This window comes from Quercus lobata, chromosome 6 (assembly GCF_001633185.2).
Source record: "Quercus lobata isolate SW786 chromosome 6, ValleyOak3.0 Primary Assembly, whole genome shotgun sequence".
Lineage (NCBI taxonomy): Eukaryota > Viridiplantae > Streptophyta > Magnoliopsida > Fagales > Fagaceae > Quercus > Quercus lobata.
The window spans coordinates 25,012,795-25,020,913 of NC_044909.1; the positions used below are offsets into that span (position 1 = coordinate 25,012,795).

Consider the following 8,119-nt stretch of genomic DNA (forward strand, 5'->3'; position numbering starts at 1 on the left):
AAAATTCCAAAAAAACAGTATAAAAATTCAAAAAATTATAAAACATCATTCTAGGTTTTTTTTCTAACCAAAACGGGACAGGAAAGGCCAAAAAAGAGAAGAAAAAAAAAATCGTTCTGAATCCGTCACTACACAACCCGGTTTAGAAAATTCCTAAAAAATAGTAAAAAAATTCAAAAAATTATAAAACACCATTCCAGGTATATTTTTAGCCAAACCGGGATGGGAAAGGCCAAAAAAAAGAAAAAAAAAAATTTCGTTCTGAATCTGTCACTACACAACCCGGTTTAGAAAATTCCTAAAAAATAGTAAAAAAATTCAAAAAATTATAAAACACCATTCCAAGTTTATTTCTAGCCAAACCAGGACGGGAAAGGCAAAAAAAGAGATGAAAAAAAAAATTCGTTCCAAATCCATCACTACACAACCTGATTTAGAAAATTCCTAAAAAATAGTAAAAAAATTCAAAAAACTAGAAAACACCATTCCGGGTTTATTTCTACCCAAACCGGAACGGGAAAAGCCAAAAAAGAGAAGAAGAAAAAAATTTCATTCCAAATCCGTCCCTACATAACCCAGTTTAGAAAATTCAAAAAATAATAAAACATCATTCCGGGTTTATTTCTAGCCAAACTGGGACGGGAAAGGCCAAAAAAGAGAAGAAAAAAAATTTAGTTCCAAATCAGTCCCTACACAACCCGGTTTAGAAAATTCAAAAAAAAAATAGTATAAAAATTCAAAAAATTATAAAACATCATTCTGGGTTTATTTCTAGCCAAACTAGGACGGGAAAAACCAAAATAGTATAAAAATTCAAAAAATTATAAAACATCATTTTGGGTTTATTTCTAGCCAAACTAGGACGGGAAAAACCAAAAAAGCAAAGAAAAAAAAATTTTCTTTCCAAATCTATCCCTACACAACTTGGTTTAGAAAATTCCGAAAAAATAGTAAAAAAATTCAAAAAATTATAAAACATCATTTCGGGTTTATTTCTAGCAAAATCAGGATGGGAAAAGCCAAAAAAGAGACGAAAAAAAATTTCATTCCGAATTCGTACCTACACAACCCGGTTTAGAAAATTCCAAAAAAACAGTATAAAAATTCAAAGAATTATAAAACATCATTTTGGGTTTATTTCTAACCAAAACGGGACGGGAAAGGCCAAAGAAGAGAAGAAAAAAAATTTCGTTCCGAATCCGTCCCTACACAACCCAGTCTAGAAAATTCAAAAAAAAAATAGTACAAAAATTCAAAAAACTAAAAAACATCATTTTGGGATTATTTCTAGCCAAATCGGGAAGGTAAAGGCCAAAAAAGAGAAGAAATTTTTTTTTTCGTTCTGAATCCGTCCCTACACAACCTGATGCACACCAAGGAGCTGGACATGCTGATTATACAAGTGGAAATGGAGCTGAACTTGCACAAGACCCTTTGTCATTTTCTAGTGGCCCAATTACAAGACTTAGAGCCAAACGTTTCAAGGAAGCACTAAATGGGCTAGTCCAAGAGAATTGGGCTGATTCAAAAAAGACCAAGATGGGATCAAATAATAATCAAGGCTTAGTCCATGTCATCAAAGCAATTGAAGAGGCTAATGCATGCCAATTCGCAACCAGCATGGTCTGACCATAAAAGGGTGTGAATTTGTTAAGTTCCAAGGATATTAAATGGGAAGATGTCTTGGTATTGGCTGGGCATGTTAATTCTAGTCCTTTAGCTATTTTGACTGCCTTTAGAAGTCCTAGAAAACTAAAAAACGTGGGAACTTGATTATATTAATTTTTGTGTTGTTTTTGAAGTTGTAATTATGATTTTTACCTATTCTTGGAGGGTTGTTCCAAGTATATATCTGGTAGTACGAATTTTAAAGAGGACAGATTGGTATACAGAAAATTATTCTCCTTGTGAGTCTTGTGATCCTCTTGGTTCTTAAAAGAACTCTTGAACTTATCAAGTTAATCTTGTGGCGTTCAAACAACCAAACTTATCACCTTTGATTCTTGAGAGATTCTTAGGAATTCTTGGTGTGGCGTTTCAATTCTATCGTAGTCTTGGTTTTCATCTGGTTAGGTGATGGGTCAAGGCTCAACAAATCTTTTCTACACGATCTTGGGGTTCCAAACCATCATTGTTATTGGGTTTTATCACAATTGTTGGTGAAGTTCATATCATTTTGGTATCAGAGCTTTGGTTCTAAGATAAGTTTGACTATCTTTATTTTCATTCTATTTCCTGTTCCTTGCTCAAAAAAAAAAAAAAAAAAAAAGAAGATTTCTCAGTACATGAAGAGGAAAATTTTTCAGTCATATCATTTCCAGTAAGAAAATTTCTTCATTTCAATCTTGTTTCTCACCTTATTCAAGTTCTTGACCTTGTTGATGAGTTTTGGTTGTTTCTCATTTTGAATTGCTGCTAGTTTATTTTGAATTAGTTTCTTGAAGTTCGATTAAGAACTAAAGAAGACACAAAAGAGTGGAAAAAGGCAAGAGTGTGTGAGACCATAAGAGGATAAAAGCCGTTTAGAGTGAAAACACAAGTGCTAGTGTATCAATTCTTGAGTGAAACACGTAAAGGAGGGCTTGTGAGGATTCTAACTTTGTTTTGCAGATTTTAAATATGTCCAATAATCAAGAAGAAGACACAACCGAAGGACTTCGACCACCAACGGATCAGACCTTCCAAATGCAAGCGATGCTAGGGGGGATGAGGCGTATGTTGAAGGCTGAATTAGAACCTATTCATGAGAGGTTGGATAGGGTAGAAGCGGGAACTCCTAGGGGCCAGCAACATGACAACCCCAATAAGCAGCAAGGTGGGTGTGTTCCATGGTGGAATGTTGAGGAAGAGGCGGAGTCGGAGGAGGTTGATGGGCCATATATGAACCGAGGCAAGTTTGAGCGTGGGTATGGGAATAGAGAAGCAAGGATGGGTAGGCCTAGGAGGGATAATGATTTAGGAAACATAAAGATTAAAATCTCATCTTTTCAAGGTAAAAATGATCCTAAAGTTTATTTGGAGTGGGAAACTAAAATGGAGATGGTGTTTGATTGTCACAACTATTCGGAGATAAAGAAGGTTAAGTTGGCTGCAATTGAATTTACTGATTATGCCATTGTTTGGTGGGATCAATTATTGATTAATAAGAGGAGGAATAGAGAACCACCTGTGGACACTTGGGAGGAGATGAAAATGCTTATAAGGAGGCATTTTGTACCCAATCACTATTATCGGGGATTGTATCAAAAGTTGCAGAGGTTAACTCAAGGTTCCAAGAGTGTGGATGAGTATTACAAGGAGATGGAGGTAGCTATGATCCGGGCTAATGTAGAAGAGGACCGGGAAGCCACCATGGCTAGGTTCTTGCACGGTTTAAATCGTGAGATTGTGGATATAGTTGAGATGCAACACTATGTTGAATTGACGGATATGGTGCATCAAGCCATAAAGGTGGAGGAACAATTCAAACGAAAGGGATTGGCTAGGAGGGGACAACCTATGGCTACCACCAGTCCATGGAAGACAACTCCAAAAAGGGACGAGCAGTTACAAAATAAGCCAAAATTTGAACAATCTAAGAGTGCCAACTCAAAGACCACTTTAGGTAACACCGAGGCTTCGAGTTCTAAAACACGTGATATTAAGTGTTTTAAATGTCAAGGGCGGGGACACATAGCCAGCCAGTGTGTAAACAAAAGGGTGATGGTGATAAATGCTCAAGGAGAGCTTGAGTCGGAGAATGAGGAAGAAGTAGATGATGATGACATGCCATCTTCGGAGGATGCCGATGATGAGCAAAATGTTGTGGTTGGAGATTCATTGGTAGCAAGGCGAATTCTCAATGTGTAGGTTAAGGAGGAAGAAAGTAATCAAAGGGAGAACTTGTTTCATACTCGGTGCTTTGTAAATAACAAAGTTTGCAGTGTCATTATCAATGGAGGGAGTTGCACAAACGTAGCCAGCACTTATTTGGTGGAAAAATTGGCCTTAACTACCTTGAAACATCCTCAACCTTACCGGCTTCAGTGGCTGAATGAATGTGGCGAAATCAAGGTGACAAGACAAGTGTTGGTGGCATTATCCATTGGCAAATATGAGGATGAGGTGCTATATGATGTGGTTCCCATGCATGCATGCCATGTATTGTTGGGAAGACCATGGCAGTATGATCGGAAGGTTACGCATGATGGATTCACAAATAAGTATTCTTTCATTCTTAAAGGGCAACCTATTACTCTTGTGCCATTAACTCCAAAATAGGTTAGGGAGGACCAATTGAAGTTACAAAAATCAAATGAAAAAAAAAGGAAAAAGAAAGGAAGGCCAAAATTGAAAAAAAAGAGTTTAAAAAAAAAGGAGAGAAAAACAGTGATCAGAGTGAAAAAGAAAGAGAGAGGGATTCGGCCATAATAAGAGCAAGAGAGGAAAAATTCAATTACATTGCAAAAAAAAGTGAGATTAAGAGAGCATTATTTTCACACCAGCCCCTTATTGTACTTATGTACAAGGAGGCTCTTTTATGTACTAATGATCTCGCCGGTGCATTACCGAGCAATATTGTTTCTCTTTTGCAGGAGTTTAAAGATGTCCTTCCCGAAGAGGTACCTCATGGTTTACCCCCAATTCGAGGGATTGAACATCAAATTGATTTCATACCTGGTGAATCAATTCCAAACCGACCTGCTTATAGGAGTAATCTCGAGGAGACCAAGGAACTTTAGAGGCAAGTAGGTGAATTATTGGAAAAGGGGTATGTGCGAGAAAGCATGAGTCCTTGTGCGGTTCCAGTGTTATTAGTTCCTAAGAAGGATGGAACATGGAGGATGTGTGTCGACTGCCGAGCCATCAACAACATAACGGTAAAATATCGTCATCCCATTCCTAGATTAGATGATATGCTGGATGAATTACATGGTTCTTGTGTCTTTACAAAAATTGATCTTAAGAGTGGATATCACCAGATTAGGATGAAGGAAGGTGATGAATGGAAAACTGCTTTTAAGACTAAATATGGTTTGTATGAGTGGTTAGTAATGTCTTTCGGTTTAACTAATGCTCTGAGCACATTTATGTGTTTGATGAACCATGTTTTGCGTGCATTTATTGGTAGATTTGTAGTTGTGTATTTTGATGATATCCTAATTTATAGCAAAAATTTGGAAGAACATGTAATGCATTTGAAATCTGTTTTGGAAATTCTAAGGAAAGAAAGGTTGTTTGCTAACCTCAAAAAGTGCACCTTTTGTATGGATAAGCTTGTGTTTCTTGGTTTTGTTGTTAGTAAGGGAGGAATTGAGGTAAACGAGGAAAAGGTGAAGGCAATCCAAGAGTGGCCAACGCCTACAACAATCAGCCAAGTGAGGAGTTTCCACGGCTTAGCTAGCTTCTATCGACGGTTTGTGCGTGATTTTAGTAGCTTAGCCGCCCCTCTCACTGAAGTCATCAAGAAAAATGTGTCGTTTAAGTGGGGGAAAGAACAAGAAAAGGCATTTAATCAGCTCAAAGAAAAGTTAACTAATGCACCTTTGCTTGTTTTACCTAACTTTGCTAAAACTTTTGAAATTGAGTGTGATGTTTCAGGAATAGGTATTGGAGCTGTTTTGATGCAAAAAGGTCGTCCAGTTGCTTATTTCAGTGAAAAATTGGGTGGGACAGCCCTAAATTACCCCACTTATGATAAGGAGATGTATGCCTTGGTGAGGGCTTTGGAAAATTGGCAACACTATCTATGGCCAAAGGAATTTGTGATTCACACAGATCATGAATCTTTGAAGCATTTGAAAGGACAGCAAAGGTTGAACAAACGCCATGCCAAGTAGGTGGAATTCATTGAAACATTTCCTTATGTGATCAGATACAAGCAAGGTAAGGAAAATGTGGTGGCCGATGCATTGTCCCGAAGGTATGCTTTACTTTCCATTTTAGATACAAAAATGCTTGGCTTTGAATACATTAAGGTTCTGTAGGCACAATATTCTGATTTTTGTGATGTGTTCAATGCATGTGAAAAAGTAGCATTTGGTAAGTTTTATAGGCATGATGGATTTTTGTTTCGGGAAAATAAACTGTGTGTGCCTATGTGTTCTTTGCGTGAATTGCTTGTGAGTGAAGCTCATGGTGGTGGTTTGATGGGTCACTTTGGTGTAGCTAAGACTTTAGGAATTTTGCATGATCATTTTTTTTGGCCTCATATGAAACGTGATGTGGAAAGAATCTGTGAGACATGTATCACGTGTAAACAAGCTAAGTCTAAGTTGAAACCCCATGGTTTGTACACCCCTTTGCCAATACCCAGTGAACCTTAGACTGATATTTCTATGGATTTTGTTTTAGGTTTACCTAGGACTAAGAGGGGGGAGAGATTCAGTTTTTGTGGTGGTCGATAGATTTTCCAAGATGGCACACTTCATTGCATGTCACAAAACTAATGATGCATCACATATAGCTGATTTATTCTTCAAAGAAATTGTTAGGCTACATGGTATGCCTAGGACCATTGTTTTTGATAGGGATGCAAAGTTTTTGAGTTACTTTTGGAAAACTTTGTGGGGAAAGTTGGGCACCAAGTTGTTGTTTTCTACTACTTGTCATCCACAAACAGATGGTCAAATTGAAGTAGTAAATAGAACTTTGTCTTCCTTGTTGCGTGCTATCATTAAAAAGAACTTGAAAACCTGGGAAGATTGTTTGCCACATGTTGAATTTGCTTACAATAGAAGTATACATTCTGCATCTAAGTTTTCACCATTTGAAATTGTTTATGGTTTTAACCCATTGTCACCTTTGGATTTAACTTCTTTACCTTTGAGTGAACGTGTGAACTTAGATGGCAAAAAGAAAGCAGAATTTGTAAAGATGATTCATGAAAAGGCACGGTTGAACATTGAAAGGAGGACTCAACAATATGTCCATCAAGCCAACAAGGGACGCAAGAAGGTAGTGTTTGAACCAGGAGATTGGGTTTGGTTGCACGTAAGGAAGGAACGTTTTCCAGAGAAACGGCGTTCAAAACTCCTAACTCGAGGTGATGAACCATTTCAAGTAGTGGAGTGCATCAATGATAATGCCTACAAGCTAGACTTACTCGGTGAGTATGGTGTCAGTGCAAGCTTTAATGTTGCTGATTTGTCTCCTTTTGATGTAGGTGATGATTTGAGGACAAATCCTTCTCAAGAGGGGGAGAATGATGCACACCAAGGAGCTGGACATGCTGATTATACAAGTGGAAATGGAGCTAAACTTGCACAAGACCCTTTGTCATTTTCTAGTGGCCTAATTACAAGACTTAGAGCCAAACGTTTCAAGGAAGCACTAAATGGGCTAGTCCAAGAGAATTGGGCTGATTCAAAAAAGACCAAGATGAGCTCAAATAATAATCAAGGCTTAGTCCATGTCATCAAAGCAATTGAAGAGGCTAATGCATGCAAATTCGCAACCAGCATGGTCTGACCATAAAAGGGTGTGAATTTGTTAAGTTCCAAGGATATTAAATGGGAAGATGTCTTGGTATTGGCTGGGCATGTTAATTCTAGTCCTTTAGCTATTTTGACTGCCTTTAGAAGTCCTAGAAAACTAAAAAAACTTGGGAACTTGATTATATTAATTTTTGTGTTGTTTTTGAAGTTGTAATTATGATTTTTACCTATTCTTGGAGGGTTGTTCCAAGTATATATCTGGTAGTATGAATTTTAAAGAGGACAGATTGGTATTCAAAAAATTATTCTCCTTGTGAGTCTTGTGATCCTCTTGGTTCTTAAAAGAACTCTTGAACTTATCAAGTTAATCTTGTGGCGTTCAAACAACCAAACTTATCACCTTTGATTCTTGAGAGATTCTTAGGAATTCTTGGTGTGATGTTTCAATTCTATTGTAGTCTTGGTTTTCATTTGGTTAGGTGATGGGTCAAGGCTCAACAAATCTTGTCTACACAATCTTGTGGTTCCAAACCATCATTGTTATTGGGTTTCATCACAATTGTTGGTGAAGTTCATGTCACTTGGGCTGTCCAACCCACCTGGCCACCCGTCCTACCTGCACGTACCCGACCGGCGTTCACTTGATCCGACTGCTCCGGCAGTCGGCCGCCGGTCCTGAGCTCCAAAACCTGACATCGGCAGGT

The 8,119-nt window shown here is 37.7% G+C and overlaps 1 pseudogene; it reads left to right on the top strand.

Annotated features, from left to right (window-relative positions):
• Positions 1-3,186: 3,186 nt before the first annotated feature.
• On the top strand, positions 3,187-7,449 carry LOC115950029 (annotated as a pseudogene).
• The last annotated feature ends 670 nt before the right edge of the window (positions 7,450-8,119 follow it).